The sequence below is a fragment of the Halichoerus grypus genome, chromosome 7, assembly GCF_964656455.1.
Source record: "Halichoerus grypus chromosome 7, mHalGry1.hap1.1, whole genome shotgun sequence".
NCBI lineage: Eukaryota > Metazoa > Chordata > Mammalia > Carnivora > Phocidae > Halichoerus > Halichoerus grypus.
Window position 1 is genome coordinate 78,399,685 of NC_135718.1, and position 16,367 is coordinate 78,416,051.

At 44.3% G+C, this 16,367-nt stretch overlaps 1 protein-coding gene across 10 annotated transcripts in view; it reads left to right on the forward strand.

Moving 5' to 3' along the window:
- The window catches only part of SGMS1 (sphingomyelin synthase 1), a 270,354-nt gene that overhangs the window by 115,537 nt on the left and 138,450 nt on the right, over nucleotides 1-16,367 (forward strand). For all 10 annotated transcript variants that reach the window (XM_078077801.1, XM_036123426.2, XM_036123430.2 and 7 more), the window contains 2 exons: nucleotides 8,917-8,958; nucleotides 15,415-15,560. The gene's annotated coding sequence lies outside the window, so the exon portion shown is untranslated. The remainder of the gene's footprint in view (nucleotides 1-8,916; nucleotides 8,959-15,414; nucleotides 15,561-16,367) is intronic.

Sequence of the window (16,367 nt, forward strand, 5' to 3'; positions counted from 1 at the left end):
ACCCTGGGATCATGACCTCAGCTGAAGGCAGATGCTTAACGGACTGAGCCACCCAGGCTTTTCTAGATGTTTATAATGGAGCGATGTTTAAAATTGATCATCACTGTTAAAGAATAATTTTCAAAAAGTTAAAAATGTGTTTCATGTAGATATAAAATGAACATACAGGTTTTATTTAACTCAATGAGGAAATTACAGGAAAATCTGAGTACCAAGTTGTGAAATAGATGGTGGGTCAGAGGTTGATAGCCCTGTCGACTGGGATGGCCCCCAGCGGGCCCACTGGGCGATGTCTAGCATACCATTGAAGGGACACCTAGGAATTTCTTTTGTTCCTTTCAAAGTCTTGGACATTTTTTTCTGACATCATTCTAAAAATACTTTATGAGCCATTTCATTGGTTGAATGCTTATAGTTTTAGACCTTGAGATAAATGCCCTTCTAATTTGTTAAAAGCTGCCTGACGAGATAGGTATTTGGATTTCCAGTGTCTGGTTTTGGTACCATGTCCCCCCACCACTACCCCACCCAAGTGGAATATTGAAAATACGGTTAAGGTGGTAGCACTATTCCTGATATAAATATTCTCGCTAATGACTAAGCAAATACTACTCTCTCTGCTGCTTAGCTTCTTTAAGGGAGAGGTGGGGCATTGTAGCATTGGATATTCTAAATGAAAAATAGAGAAACTGAAAACGACTGAAAAATTCCAGTGTTCTTTGTACATATAGCCAAAATGGGACAGCCTGGAAAGTGGCACCTTTTAGGAATATTTAGAGAAATGTTTGTGAATTCCAATTAATCGGGTGAGAAGTCATCATGTGACAGAGCGGGTAATAGAGAATGTTTCCCGTCACTGCCCCCAGGAGAGCCCTCGTCGGTCCGAAAGGGGCCTGTTGATTCTCCAGCTGCTGCCCCTGCTGAGGTTAAAGGACACAACTTAGAGACCCTCCCCCAAAGTGGCCTTATTTTCTAGCGGAGAAACCTGCAGTCAGAGGAGAGAGGAACTTGAATAAACCCGCATTTCCTCAGGAATCTGGCCTCAGGTTCCTTACCAAGTGATGTGAGCTGTTCCATCTAAGGGAAGGTGGTTTTGTTCCACCCACACGGGTCCATAGCAGGTACTTCCCCACAAGTTCAACATCTGTGGCCATCATGCGCTCTGCCGGAGATGATTTGCTGGTTGTGGAAAGCGGGCAGGTTCACCCCTGGACGGTAAGCACTTGCCACGACAGACCTGGCCCACGGTGCTGGCCCGGACTCTAAGCGGCCCTCTTGGCTTCGTGTACCCCAGCGTCTCACTGGCGACTTCCCCTCGGGTTTCTGGAGGCCAGGTTTTGAGGCAGACATCTGATTGGCTGGCCCCATCTTTTTAGGTTCCTGGCCAGCCTATGAGCGGCTGCCTTGTGGTCAGGTGTTCTTACAGCTCCAATCCGCTGTGGATATGTGTGTGGGGCTGTATCACGTGGCTGAGTCCCCGGAAATCGGAGGGGCCGCGCAGACGCCCTGACGAGTGTCCACTCACATCCGGTTTGAGTCGAGGCCGAATCTCGGCCGGAAGCGTTTCCCAGGATCTGCCTTGGAACTGGAGTTAATCGGTTTCTCTCTTACAGTAGATTTGGGATTTCTTTTTCGTCCACCTTGTATTCTTATCAGTCAGCTAAATTTTGCTTCTTTCGGGAACAGGAAAGACCCCTTCTGTGACTGGCGGGGTGTGTTGCGGTAACTTGGTTTGCCGGCCCCTGCCAAATTGTCTTCTGAAGTCCTAACGCTACTTCAAAGTGTTTAAAAAGGAAATTAGAAAGTTCCCATTGTTCTGAGTTCCTTTAATTTTCGTTAAATATTTATTCTTCTCAGTATCTAAAAAGAAACAAGATTCCAAAGGCAAGGCATTCGGATTAGTCTTTAAAGTCTGTTTATGGAACTGCTGGCCTGCAGATGCTCCGTGTTTGGGATGCCGATGCCGCGGGCCGGGTCCCCAGCAGCAGCCGGGAGGGCCCCTGGCTGCCCGCAGGGTAGAAGTCACACACCAGCCGGCAGGGTTTACTGAGGGTATAGAGAGCGTGCAGGTGCAGACGGAGACTCAGAAAGGAGAAGAGGGGGTCTAGTCCTAGCTTGGGGTCTGGGGTTTTGTGGAGGACTGCAGTCTGGTGTCCGGGTCCCCCTCGGGCATCCCGGAGCCGTGAGAACAAAGACGAAGGCTCACGCGTTACTCCTTGGAGCCAGGGGTCTTGGCGTGGAGATGTCTAGGTCGGGTGGCTGCAATACGCGTGTGATTGCTTCATCCTCTCCTGCTCCTTCCTTAGATGTTCTCTGTTCTCGAGAAATCACCGACTCCTTGCCCCTCACGAGGAGGACATACACTCTTTGCTTTACGCGGCATGTATAAAGTGGGGGTGCAAGTCCTAGCAAGAGTAGAAGCAGGAAACGGAGCAAAGAACAGGTGTTGGTGGAGACCTTCAGTTCCTCTATGTCAGTATGACATAACCTCCGCTTATGAGACTTTCTGACTAGTTGGGGAGATGCTGTTTCAAAGGGAGGCTGCTGGGACCACAGCAGATGAGACCTTGTTTAGAAAGTTTTTTAAAAGAATTATGGCTTTTGATCCTCCTGTAATTAAAACTTTTCTTGATTGTGACATACGACTGCGTAAAGATGGTTTTAATAAAAGGTAAATTATAATCAGATACTAGGTGGGAGTAAGTACTAATTCAGAATTTACTGGGTGCATATGAGGTATTTTGAGAACAATGTTTTTGTTAAGTAAAAGAAAGATCATGTAGAAAATTCCTGTATTATTGTAAACATGTTGATTTCCGTTGTTCTTTCTAAGCCCGGTGGTGGGCATGATTGACAGTGAGGGAGCAGAGAGGGGAAGGACATTAGAGAGAACTGCAGAATCAAACATTTAACAACGAACAGAACTTTTGAAAGTGGGTACGACTCCAGTCTTGAAAATGATGACTCAGTGTGCAAAGTAAAGGTGGGTGAACTGACCTGAGAAGTTTTGATTTGATGGAATTGGTCGGGAAAAACATGATAGGATTTTGTGGGTGATTATCGATGTCTGCCTTAGGTGGCGAGAGCATGATAGGCAGGGATAAAGCGTGGCTCTTGCCCTCGAGGAGCTGTGATTAAATAACACTTGAGGAAGATTGTATTGGCACATCCATGGTTAGTGTTTTAGTAACCACCAGACACTGCTCCAATAAAGCAGGGTAGGGCATTGCTGTTACCAGGACCTGCCATGTCAGAAAATTCTTTCTTCATTTTGTGAGTGTCTGAGCACAAGTTCTAGGCACCCGAGACTGTCCTGAGCAGCCTTCAAAAGGGAAAATAGGGATAGATTTTCTACTTGGGGTGGAAGCATACCCTTCGGGTATCTGAAGACTTACTTAATATAAAAAATATTACTTTTGGGGGCACCTGGGTGGCTCAGTCGTTAAGCGTCTGCCTTCAGCTCAGGTCATGATCCCAGGGTCCTGGGATCGAGTCCCACATCGGGCTCCCTGCTCCGCGGGAAGCCTGCTTCTCCCTCTCCCACTCCCTCTGCTTGTGTTCCCTCTCTCGCTGTGTCTCTGTCAAATAAATAAATAAAATCTTTAAAAAAAAAATACTACTTTTGTTTGAAAGACCCTTTTCTGTGTCCCATACACCCCTGTTTCCATCAGTAACAAGAAGACATTCGCCAGTCTCACAGGCAGGTTTCAGGGATTAGAATGAGATCCATGAAATGTCCAGGAGTGGTGCCTGGCCCCAGGCAGGGAAGCGCTTATGTTGGTTGATGTTATTTACCGTCCTGGTATCACTTGGCACCCAGAAGTGTAAATAGTGGTATGGGTTTTCCTTCTGGCTGAACTCTGAGCTCCTTCAGAGAAGTTGCTCTTGCATCTCTGTGTGATCCCACTCAGGAAAGGTTTGCTGAATGATTTGGATAAAAGGTACTTTCCTTCTTCCTTCTGAGGAAGGCACTTACCTCCTCCTTGGGGAAGGGGAGAAGGGGTGATTTTTTTGCCCGAGGTCACACTCCGGTCTTCAAGGATTAGCTTCTGGGCGGTGACCATTTTGCTTTGTTCCCATTAATTTCTCTCGTCATTTCCTGGAGTATAGTTGCTTTCACTCTTCATCATCTTTGGGAATGACTAGCGTCTTGTATTTCTCTGAAAATTCTTAACCCCCCCTCCCCGCCCCCATCAAATGCTCTCCTTGGGCTCCCACATTTTAGTGGGCTGCAGTTTGCAAACCTGTCCTTTTCCAGATGAACTTGTTCCTCCAAACTCCTCTATTCAAATGCACTTTATAGAAGAGAAGAAAAGGGAAAGCCCTTTGAGAGGCAGGTTGGGAAATCACCAGGGTAGTTAATGGATGATTTTTTTGTGGTTTGTGTTTTCTTTTGCACCCTGGTGAGCAGCTCAGAGAAGGAGCTCCGGCTTCCCCTGGAGAAGCATGATGTCCTACACAAGGGGTGAGGCGTGGGGAGGAGACCCGATTCCCTCTTGGTGCTAGTCTTTAAATTTAGAAAAAGTAGAAATGTGGTGCAGTGAGGGGCAGATCAAGGCTTTCCTGGAGTGTAATTCCACGTCGTTCTGCCTGGCCAAGAGGATGATGCCAGCCACCAGCAGAAGGCAGCCTGGCGGGGTCTGCAGGTGCGCATGGCACTTTCCGGTCACGTAAACTTGACTCGATGCCTGGGCCCCGGCAACTGCCCCTGAATCCCTCCCTCCTGAAAGACTGCTGAGGTTCTTCTCCAAGCAGAGGAGAGAAAGAAATTGTGGAGTTAAACTGTGTGTGTTGAGTGTTAGAGATTAGGAAGAAAGCACTAACTTTGTACTTTGGGTTCTGTAGTCTCAGACTAAGATTTAATTTGCATTTGCTGTTTATGAGTGAGAATGAGAAAAACTGCAGTGGTCTTTCCTATTCTAATAAAGTGTAATCTTAATGGAAAAATGTAATAAAATAGAAAAGTGTAATTAAATTGATCTTGTGCTGTTACTGGTCTCTGTATTATGCTTGTCTAATTACACACCATTTTCCCCCTGAGGAAGAAACAACGGAATTATAATTACAGAGTTTGGGCCGGGGCTGCCAACAACAAGCGTGCCCGCTGCAGTTTCCGGTCACGTGTCCGTGGTGGGCCGTGGCAGTTGATTTCAGCATCGTCCCCCCGGGGTTGTCCTGTGGGCGGCCTCTCCCTCCCAGTCTCTCAGGCTGGCCCCCAAGAGGAAGCCACTCCTGGGGCGCCTGGGTGCCTCAGTCGTTGGGCGTCTGCCTTCAGCTCAGGTCGTGATCCCAGGGTCCTGGGATCGAGCCCCGCATCGGGCTCCCTGCTCAGTGGGAAGCCTGCTTCTCCCTCTCCCACTCCCCCTGCTTGTGTTCCCTCTCTCGCTTGCTCTCTCTGTCAAATAAATAAAATCTTTAAAAAAAAAAAAAAAAAAAAGATGAAGCCACTCCAGGAGGAAGAGATAAGCTTTGAGAGGACTGGCCCTACAAATACAAACCTGTAAAGTGGGAGCTGGCCATGCCTTGCCGAATGCCGTGAACTTGAATCTTTTCCTTCGTCAGCCTTGCTTCTTTAACGCTCATTGCTTTTCCCTCTTGGAGCCTTCCCCTCCGGTGTGGTTTTTCTTGAGAGGAAGTGAGCAGTAGGAGAGACACAGCGGGTTGAGTATTGCTACCCAGGATTAGTGAATAAGGAAGGCTGCCTTATTCTGTCCCCTCTCCCCACAGTGTTCTTCTGCCTGCCACTGGGTTAACGTCTGTGAAGATCTTGTCTTACTGCACTCGGTCTCAGCTGAAAGGTAGAGCCACAGCCCTACCCGTGTGAGTTGGATAATTTTTTCCCCCTAGATGCTTTCCTCTGCAAGGTGAGCACAGTTAACCTGGCTTACTCACAAGTCCCAGAAAGAACGCCCCGCCCCCACCGGTTGTTTCTTCAGGGCATGTGTCCGGTGTGGAATGAAACCTGCAACTTTGTGTGCGCTCCTTGTGCCAGATCCCATCCGCAGAAGATCCCCAGAGAGCTCTCAGCCCCTGGAACCATTAGCTGCTCTATAAAAAGAGTCCATCCAGGCCTATTTTTGTTTCTGTCCTCAAGCCACTTGCTATCAAGACATTACCCCATCTCATAGGAGGAAGGCAGACTGATACCCTTTACTCAGGACAAACCAGAAGCAATTTGAAACCAAGAAATAGTGAAAGAATCATTAAGTGATTTCAAGTTGACCAGCGGGCTTGGTTGCTTTCATCTGGAAGCAGAACAGTGTCTTTGGTACCCCAGAGACTTGATGGGAACGCTTTCCTTTTTTCTTGAACTGTGACCTTGGACAGGTTTGCAAGCTTGGCTAAGTTACCTGATCTCTCGGGGCCCAGGGGCTGCATCCGATCAGCTGGGCATCCTAAGGCCTCCCTGCTTTGCAGGGTTCTCCTAGGATTTAATGTAAAGGCATTTAATTGATTTACGTATAGTGTCTGAAGGTCCTAGCTATTGTCATTGACATTATTTTGTACTTCGCAGTGAGGGTGCAGGAAAGCCCTTTGAGCGACATGCCTTTTGGCGAGCACATCTCATAGAGTCTCATATTCACTCTCGTTGGATGTTTTCTTGCCTCTCCCTCTTCAAGTAGCAGAATAGAACATTTTCCTTTTGAACTGTGTTCCCTGCTTTTTGAAAGTAGTATGATTGAATTAAATATTCATGCAGGTATGGCATGTCGTTTGAAGGGGGCATTATCATAGGCTCCCTCAGTAATCTTCTGGTGGCAATTTGCCTCTGCATCTGTGACTTTTTCTGATGGACATCATGTTCTTTTGATTTCCCCTGCTGCAGTGGGAAATGCATACAGAGCATAAAACAAATTAACATGACAGAAAATTACACCTTGTGAAGTGTACGGATTTCTTTTGAAACTTCTCCTTTGAGGCACAGAAAGATAAGTGGGCCTACTTTACAAGTGACAGAACTAGTCAACTTTCTGGTAATTCAGAAGACTTTTGTGGACCCCGAATTACTTGGTTCTTTTCCTTTAAATGATTCATGAGCAGGAATCATACAGTATATTCTGTATATAATTAGCCTGGCCTCTTTTCTGTGAACATTTTTCCTTTTGGTTTTCTGGTGTCTCTAGCCCTGCATAGAAGCCGTGAACAGGAATGGCTTTGGGGGCGCCTGGGTGGCTCAGTTGGTTAAGCGTCTGTCTTCAGCTCAGGTCATGGTCTCAGGGTCCTGGGATCGAGTCCCACATCGGGCTTCCTGCTCAGCAGGGAGTCTGCTTCTCCGTCCCCCTCTGCTGCTCCTCCTGCTTGTGCTCGCTCTCTCTCTCAAATAAATAAAATCTTTAGGAAAAAAAGGAGGAACAGTTTTGCCTCACCTACTGTTTAGCTTGGTGTATCACCCTTACCCACTCTGAGACGCAGCATCCTTATCTGTCTGCCGGCTTCAGAGCAGTTGGAAGATCAAATGAGTTGATGTATCAGTACCTTAGTCTAGCTTTTAGCACAAACTCATTTGGTTATTACCTGTATTTTCATAGGTGTTTTTGTACCTATAGAAAGGAGATCTGGTCTCCCTATTCCCTTCCCTCAGCTCCCCTTCCCTCATCTAACTGCCAGTGGGACATTCATCTATTTATATCATAAAATAGCTTCTGTGTCCTACAGTCTCTAGAGATCTTGCAGGTTGACCTCAAACAACCATCCAATCCGCCAAAACATTTTCCTCCGACGCGTCAACATCTTTCTGAGATAATGTCTCCTTGTGGTCAGTGACTACTTGGTTCTGTCTTCCCAGAGCATTTTATTTTGGTCCAGATACAGGGATTCATGGACTTGCAGGCAGATGCCTGGATAACAGGACCTTGCCCAACAGGCAAACTAATGTGTGGTATTTGAAAGTCAGGGTGATGGTGACCTTTAGGGAGAGTGGTGGCTGCACGTGTGTGTTCGCTTTAGGTAAATTAAGCGAGCCACTCAAGATTTCTGTGTTTTTCTGTATGCAGGTAATATGTTAATACAAATGTTAATTAATTTTTTAAAAAGGAAACTTTTGGGGCACCTGGGTGGCTCAGTGGTTTAAGCATCTGCCTTCGGCTCAGGTCATGATCTCAGGGTCCTGGGATTGAGTGCCGCATGGGGCTCCCTGCTCAGCGGGGAGGCTGCTTCTATCTCTCCCTCTGCCACTCCCTCTGCTCGTGTGCGTGTGCGTGCTCTCTCTCTCTCTCTCTCTCACTCTCTCTCAAGTAAATAATTTAAAAAAAATAAAAGGGTAACTTTTCCCTCTTTCTGCAGATACCATAATTCACACATGTATTGGAAGGGTGATAGCTCATTCTTAGTTGAGAAAGTCTTAAATGAAATTAAGTGAGGAAGAAGTCTAGGAGTGTAAGGGGATGTGGGTCAAAGACGACTTACAAGCTCTTTGATCATACACATTCGTATGTAGATGGTCTGTAGGTGTTCTACTTGCTAGTGATTGTGTTCGGTAAAAAATGAAAATTTAAACAGGTTGCTACCCTTTTACCCTGTAGTTGTCATTCTTATAGTTTGAAAAATGATTCTTTCTTGCTTCTTTGTCTTCCTCTATATCATCAATTAGCAAATTATTTGCCTGAGTAGAGAAGAGATAGTTTATAAAAGTGTATGATTTTAAAACTCACGCTATACCATTAGGTGCACTTGCTGTATACAATTTTTTATTAGCCGTGGATTTACATGCTTGCTTCTTCATGGCTTTGCCTAATAAAGTTGACTCTGTATACCGTGACAGCCAGAAATTAGCTGGGAAGTGGGAAGGAACAGTTTTTGCTGTGGATAGAGAACAAGAAGTAAACAATAGTTACCCTGGATTATAGGTTTTTCTTATGAACAGCTCATTGTCTTATAAGCTGCTCATTACATTTTAATTTACTTATTTTCTTCTAGGTTGGAAGGAAGATTGATGCAGACAAAAGCAACATGATTCAGGTAAATGGGTTTTTAATTTCTTTATGTACCTTTTATTCTTGGTTTATATTTCCCATGTTTTCCCACTGAGAAGAACTAAAAAAAAAAAACCCAATTTTTGTGGCCAACTTGAATATATAAAGAATGTTTTGGGTATATAGAGGTAATCATCAAATGCCTACTTATACCATTTAATTAATTTAGTCACATATTGTATATTTAATAGTCGTGTATTTCTGTCAAACAATATTATGACTCATACCGTTTCCTACCTCAGAGTAATTTTCTTCCCAGTCCTTACATACATATCTGATGTCCGCCTCTCTATTATTGGTCACGTTTTTGAAGCCCCCAGTAGCATTTTCCAGAGCACGTTAACCATTTTAGTTGTTTGCAACGCAATGCACTTGGAATCTGTGTGTGATGCTGTAACTGGAAGTTTTACTCCCAGCTCTAAGTGACCATATGCCCGATGTTAGGACAGCTGTTATTCTGGAGATCTCTACTGGGTGACGGTTTGTAGGTTGGCTTTGTTAAATATTCTGTCCTGCTTGCTTGCTTCCATCTATTCATTCATGCATTTTATTTATTTTGAGGTAATTACATGCACATTGTTTGCAGTTAAAATAATTCTATAACAGGGATGCTTGGGTGGTTCAGTTGGTTAAGTTTCCGACTCTTGATTTTGGCTCAGGTCATGATCTCGGGGTTGGGAGATCGAGCCCCGCGTTGGGCTCCTCGCGCAGCGCAGAGTCTGCTTGGGATTCTCTCCCTCCCTCTCCCTCTGCTTCTCCCCCTCTCATGCTCTCTCTTTCACAAATAAATAAGTAAATCTTTAAAAGAAAACACAATACTGTAACAGCCATTCCCCTTTGTTCATATGTTGCCAATACTCCTTTGCCTAGAGGAGCCCTTTCCAACTCTTTTCCTTATATTCTCTCGCATTTGCCTACCTATTTCTAAACAACACACCATATGCTGTAAGTACCATTTATTGATCTCTTTTAAAATTTTAGACTTTTATTGATTTCCTGCTAAGGATTTAGCCCTCACACGTCACCCCTTACCCTCAGTGTGTGCCGCCTCCTCCTGTCTCCATTTTGTGCTTATAGTTGTGTTATGGTGTGTGGATATGTTAATATTTAATGTTTGCTTTATTGTGACTGTATTTTGTTTGTAGCTGAGCTTTGTAACACTTATGTGTAAATGTCTCAGGCCGTTCTGCTTCCCAGCTGGTTGTGTGTGATCTGCTTTGTTTGTTTCTCTGGAAAATGTTTGACTCTTTTTTGTTCTCAGAATGCTGAAATTTCCAGCTGGGACATAGGTCTTAGGATCTTTTGATGTCAGTGGTCCTTTCAGTTCTGAAACTCATGCCCTTCAATTTGGGAAATTTTCATGTACTACTCCTAGGATGATTTCCTTTCCACTCTTTTTTCTCTTTCCTGTGAGCTTGTTAGTTGGCTATTTGGACCCACTGGTTTGATTCTCTTCGTCTTCTTATGTTTTTTTCTGAACTGTTTTCCATCTCTGTGTGTTTTTGTTATACTTTCTGAGAGATTTTCCTATTATTGTCGAACTTTTAATTTCTGCCAGCATGCTTTAATTTTTTTTTTTTTAAAGATTTTATTTATTTATTTGACAGAGAGACACGAGAGAGGGAACACAAGCAGTGGGAGTGGGAGAGGGAGAAGCAGGCTTCCCGCGGAGCAGAGAGCCCGATGCGGGGCTCGATCCCAGGGCCCTGGGATCATGACCTGAGCCGAAGGCAGCCGCTTAACAACTGAGCCACCCAGGCGCCCCCAGCATGTTTTAATTTTTATTGGTCTCTGAATATTTCATTTTTAAAAAGAGGATCCTGTTCTTGTTTCACTGGAATAGGGATGGTTTGTCTGGCCCTACCAGCTGGGGATTCTAATAGCCCCCCTCTTTTTTTTTTTTTTTTTTTTGCTTAAAACAACACAGTGGTTTTTTGACCTTATAGTTCTGTAGGTCAGAAGTCCCCTGATGGTTCTCACTGGGCCACAGTCAAGGTGTCCGGTTGTGTTCCTTCCTGGTGGCTCTAGAGGAAAATCCGTTCCCTGCCTTGTTCTAGCTTCTAGAGGCTGCTGTTGGCCCCTTTGGCTGTTGGCCCCTTTCCAGGCAGGGGCTGCTTTAAATGAGCAGGTCAAATACGTCTCATACTGCATTTCTCTGACCTCTTCTGCCTCCCTCTTTGACTTTTTAGGAACCTTGTGATTACATTGCACCCACCTAGACAATCCAGTATAATCTCCCACCTTTTTTATATTGTGGTAAAAAACCAAAATATATAAAATTTTCCATTTTAACCATTTTTAAGTATCTAGTACAGTAGTGTGAACTATATTGATATTGTCATGCAGCAGACCTCTAGAACTTTTTCATCTTGCAAAACTGAAACTCTTTACCCATCGATCAAGCTCTCCCTTCCTCCCTGCCCCAGCCTCTGGCATCCACCTTCTACCCCCGATCTCTAAGAGTCTGACTGCATCACATACCTCATGGAAGTGGAATCTTACAGTGTTTGTCTTTGCGTGACAGGCTTCTCTTACTCAGCATAATGTCCTCAAAGTTCATCCGTGTTGTAGTACATGACAGGATTTCCTCATTTTTTAAGACGATGTATTAATACTCCATTTTATGTCTGTACCACTTTTTCTTTATCCATTCACCCATTGATGGACATTCAGGTTGCTTCCACCTCTTGGCTATTGTGAATAGTCCTGCCGTGAACCTGGGTGTGCAAATGCCTTTTTTTAGTTTGTTTTTTATTTAAAAAATTTTTCCATATTTTATTCAACTATAATTAACATAGAGTGTTCTGTTAGTTTCATGTGTACAATATAGTGATTCAACAACTCTGTACATCACCCCGTGCTCATCACAACAGGTGCACTCCTTCATTCCCATCACCTGTTTCCCCCATCCTCCCATCCACCTCCCCTCTGGTGACCATCAGTGTGTTCTCTGTAGTTAAGATTTTGTTTGTCTCTCTTTTTCTTTGTTTCTTACTTGTTTTGTGTCTTAAATTCCACATATGAATGGAATCATGTAGTATTTGTCTTTCTCTGACATAATTCACTTAGCATTATACGCTCTAGCTCCATCCATGTCATTGCAAATGGCAAGATTTCTTCTTTTTTATGGCTGAGTAATACTCCGTTGTGTATATATACACCACATCTTCTGTATCCATTCATCAGTCAGTGGACACTTGGGCTGCTTCCATGATTTGGCTATTGTAAATAGTGCTGCAATAAACATAGGGGTGCATGTATCTTTTTGAATTAGTGTTCTTGTATTCTTTGGGTAAATATCCTGTAGTGTGATTATTGGATAGTAGGGTAGCTCTATTTTCAACTTTTTGAGGAACCTCCATACTTTTTTCCACAGTGGCTGCACCAGTTTTCATTCCCACCAACAGTACATGGGGTTCCTTTTTCTTCACGTTCTCACCAGCACCTTGTTGTTTCCTTCCTTCCCTCCTTTGTTGCTACTCTGACAGGTGTGAGGTGCTACCTCAGGTGGTATTGATTTTCATTCCCCCCCATGATCAGTGATGCTGAGCACCTTTTTATATCCCTGTTGACCGTCTCTGTATCTTCTTTGGAGAAATGTCTCTTCAAGTCCTTCGCCCATTTTTTTAATTGTGTTATTTGTTCTTTGGGTTGAGTTGTAGGAATACTTTATGTATTCTATGTATTAACCCCATTATGTAATTTATAAATATTTTCTCCCACTTCATAGGCTGCCTTGCGACTGACGGTTTCCATTTGTCTGTTTTTGCTTTTGTTGCCTGCACTTCTGGTGTCAGATGCAAGAAATCATTGCCAAACCCAGTGTCCTGAAGCTGTCCTCCTGTGTTTTCTTCCAGCACTTTTTAGGGTCAGCTCTTACGCGGAGCCCTTGAATCCATTTTGAGTTCATTTTTGTACCTGGTGTTAGGGAAGGGTCTGACTGCTCTTTATGCAGACTTTTAGCCAGTCCGCCTCCTCCCAGCCCCTTCCCCTCTCCTTCAGAGGAACCTCAGCTCCATTTCCTGAGTCTCCCAGGGGCAGGCAGCTGGGGTTTTGTTTGCTTCTCTGGGCAGTGAGGTTCCAGCTGGCTCTGGCGGGCTCAGCGGTCATCTCTGCTTTCAGCTTCCAGAGTGTCACTGATGTCTGTTGTCTGCTCTCATCTACTTTTCTCTTCTCTTTGTCCTTAGGAGTTTTTGTCTTTTTCTCTCTCTTTACCACAATTTTAATTGTAGGGGGATTTCGAGGGAAGCAGAGATAAACAGCCCCATTCCGTTGGATCATCGATTACTCCAAATCCAGATTGCTCTTTTAAATGATATTTAATATCATAATAAAAAAATAAATGATATTTAATATAATCATTTAAAAGAGCTTTTAAAAAATGGTATCTCATAAACGCTATTGTCAGGATGTACCTCCAGAAATAACTGTTCAATCTATTCCTTTGCTTCCTTTTCTGTTAAAACATCTAAGGCCAGCACTGATTGAAGTTACTTCCCCGAACATTAGTTTATAATTCAAAATAAACCGATTTTTGTTCATAATACGAGGTCTTCAATGTAAGATGATACCTGTTTTCCTGAGGTATACTTTTCTCATGGGCGGAAAATCCTTGATTTATCTTCAGGTCTCTACACTGTATGTTGGTATCTTCAGGACATGATGTTCTTTTATGTAAATGTATTTTACTCTGGAGCTTTAATTCAACACTCTTGAGCCAGTGTAATGGCAAGCCTAATTTTTGTTACTTTTTTTTTTTTAGTTTGTGACAGTAGCTTTCTTGGCCACTGTACATATCTTCCTCAACTTACTGTGGGCTTACGTCATGATAAACCCATCGTAAGTTGAAAGTATTGTAAGTTGGAAATGCATTTGCTACACCTAACGTGCTGAGCATCATAGCTCAGCCCAGCCTGCCTTAAATGTGCTCGGAACACTGACATTAGCCTCCAGTTGGGCAAAATCCACTAACACAAAGCCCGTTTTATAATAAAATGTTGAATGAATCATGTAATTTATTCAGTACTGTCCTGAAAATGAAAACCAGAAGGGTTGTGTGGGTACAGAATGGCTGTAAGTTACCCTCGTGTTTCGTGGCTGCCTGGGAGCTGGGGCTTGATGCCGCCCAGCATCAGCACTCAGTATTCTACCGTGTATCGCTAGACCAGGAATAGGTGAGGATTCAAAGTACCATTTCTACTGAGTGTGTATTGCTTTTGCACCATCGTAAAGTCAAGAAGTCATAACTTGAACCATTACAACCCAGAGACCACCTGTATTTGATTATTTATAGCTGTAGCCCTATTTTTCACAGACAGGAAAAATAGAGGGTAATTGGGGGCGCTGCCTTAGGCCCTGACAAGGTCCTCATGGCTGTTAAGAGTGGTTTCTTTTGTTCTAAGAATTGTTTCCTCACACAGTTAATTCTATTGGGTAGGCTCAAGATATCCGCCACCCTGTTTGGTACCTGGCCTTAGGATTTTTATCCTGGGGCCCAAGAATGGGCTTCAAAGAATTGAAGGACTTTCTGAAATTTGAGTGGTATTAGAATAGCCTTCGCTTTCATCAACTAGTAAGTGATGTAGGGCTTATGTGACCCTGAAAAGGGTTGAGGACCCACTTCTAATAGATGGTTCTAGAGAGAAAAAAATAGAATGCTATTGATTAAACATGATTACAATAAGATGCCCTGTTGTGAGCTGCCATTCGATTGCACATTCTTCCGCGTGGAAATACCAACAGCTGTGGATGAGGGACTGCATGAAGAAGGCTCTTTGTTCTTTGTCAGATGCAAAACCTCTCTAGCTTCCTGGTTATGCAGAAGCCCATTTACACATATGTAATCAGCAGGTCTCTACACTGTATGTTGGTATCATCAGGACATGATTTTTTTTATGTAAATATATTTTACTCTGGAGCTTTAATTCAACACTCTTGAGCCAGTGTAATGGCAAGCCTAATTTTTGTTAGTTTATGACTAACAGCAGATTATCTATCGTTCATGAGGGTTATGGTTTTCGCTCAGAGAAGTGACCACCTTTTCACCGACTTGTAAAGAGGGTAACACTAGTTACCCTTTGTTTTCATATTGAAGGTGATGCCGATAATTTGTGAAAATCAGTTATTTGTTGACAAAGAATGTAGATAAATTTATAAAAGAGAAATGCCTCTGTGACAGAGAGTTACAGACTTGAGTTTTCAATTAAGAAAAGATGGGGTTTCATGTTATGTATATTTTCGGCAAAAATAAAAAAATTTTCAAAAACAGAAAGAAAGGAAAGAGGAGGATGGGAGCCAGTTGTGAATTTTTTGTTTTTCAATCTAACTTGTCCATGTGTTCACTTCCAGTGACGTGGCCTGGGTTGATAAGGTGTCTCTCAGCTTTAGGGTTTTATGGTTCCATTTTCACGGTGGCCAAGTTTAAGTTGCTCCTCTATTCCAGGGACATCACTGAGATCTTTGGGGACTGCACAAAAGCGTCTGGTTGGGAACGTCATGAAGGAAGGGACAAGACCCTGCCCGAGGAAGCGGACGCGAGAATAACGTAGAAGGAGCCCGTCGATAAATGCAGTACAGCTGCTGTTGGAGGTAGGTGATGGGCAGAGCTTGGGCTGACCCTGCCCTGGCCCGTTCTGCCGCCCCCCGTCAGCCAGAGCCGCTCTCTGGAACGGACGCTGTGTTTAGGGCCAACCGTCACCCACCTTCTGGCCTCAGAAGCCACTTGACCGAGCTGGGGGCTGTTGCCCTTAACTCCTAGGGCAGCTCTGACGCAGCCTCCCCGGAGCCCTTCCTGTTGCCTGCAGGACAAGAGAGACCATAAAAGCAGCTTGCAACTGCAGGCGGATGGCAGTGATAACAAATTTGTAGCCAGAGCGCCCTGCCTTTGATTCTGGGAATGGGGCAGCAGTATCAAAGCTCAGCGAGGGCGTGACCTTTGAGTCCCCTGTTCCTTCCTGGCTTTAGTCCTACCCTGACCCATACCCTGTGAGTTGTGCACTTTGACCCCTCCCATTCCTCCCCGCCCCCCCCCAAGTTACAGTGTGAAGTGCTTGCTTCCTTGCCTTGCTGATAGCCTTTAATTCTTATCTTTTCAGTAATGCTTATTGTCAAGGTCAGGGTCGCCCATTATTTCCTATTCCGTGACCTTCAGTGGTTGTCTTTTGATACGCTGGCTGTTTTCGTATGGAATTGGCCGTGTCATGTATGTGTCACCTTGATCCTTTAGGTTTTTTTTGTTTTCCTTTTATTTATTTTAAAGATTTTATTTATTTATTTGAGAGAGAGAGAGAGCATGAGCACGAGGAGGAGCAGAGGGAGAGGGAGAAGCAGGCTCCCCGCCAAGCAGGGAGCCCGATGTGGGGCTCGATCCCAGGACCCTGAGATCATGACCTGAGC